This window comes from Octopus bimaculoides, chromosome 12 (genome assembly GCF_001194135.2).
Source record: "Octopus bimaculoides isolate UCB-OBI-ISO-001 chromosome 12, ASM119413v2, whole genome shotgun sequence".
Taxonomy (NCBI): domain Eukaryota; kingdom Metazoa; phylum Mollusca; class Cephalopoda; order Octopoda; family Octopodidae; genus Octopus; species Octopus bimaculoides.
This window is the reverse complement of record NC_068992.1, coordinates 21,804,635-21,805,529: the sequence shown is the minus strand read 5'-3', so window position 1 is coordinate 21,805,529 and position 895 is coordinate 21,804,635.

Sequence of the window (895 nt, the reverse complement as noted above, 5' to 3'; positions counted from 1 at the left end):
ATATATATATATATATACATATATATGTGTGTGTATATATATATGTATGATCAATAATAATATATATAAATTTATGGATATATGTATGTATTTGTGGGAGTGTGTGTGTGTGTGTGTGTGCGTGTGTATGTATCTAATATGTGTATATATTCGATCAATAAATGTAATTATTATGCATCATATTAATATACATTGATATGTATAATATATCTGGAGACACACATCTTATATATTAATATATTGGTATTTACAGATTTCAGTGTTTCATTACTCAAGCTTCATATGTTTTAATATTGGCTGAGAGCAATCAACAGATGGACAGTGAAGGAGTGCTCCAATGCACACCAAAACACAACCAGTGAAGGTTTAATAATTACAAAACCTAACATATCTGTATGTATGTGTGTAATGCATGTATCTATATATGTGTGTGTGTGCATGTATACATATATATATACATATGTATGTATAAGTGTATTTATGTACACACTCATGTACATGTATGCACATTATGTACATATATATATATATACATAGATATACATGCATGTACATTTAAACACACACATGTATACATATATATGTGTGTGTGTATGTATATATATATATATATATATATATATATGGGTGTGTGTGTGTGCATTTATATATATATATATATCATCATCATCATCATCATCATCGTTTAACGTCCGCTTTCCATGCTAGCATGGGTTGGACGATTTGACTGAGGACTGGTGAAACCGGATGGCAACACCAGGCTCCAGTCTGATTTGGCAGAGTTTCTACAGCTGGATGCCCTTCCTAACGCCAACCACTCTTATATATATGTATATGTATTCATATATATATGTATATACATATATATATATATATATATATATATATATATATA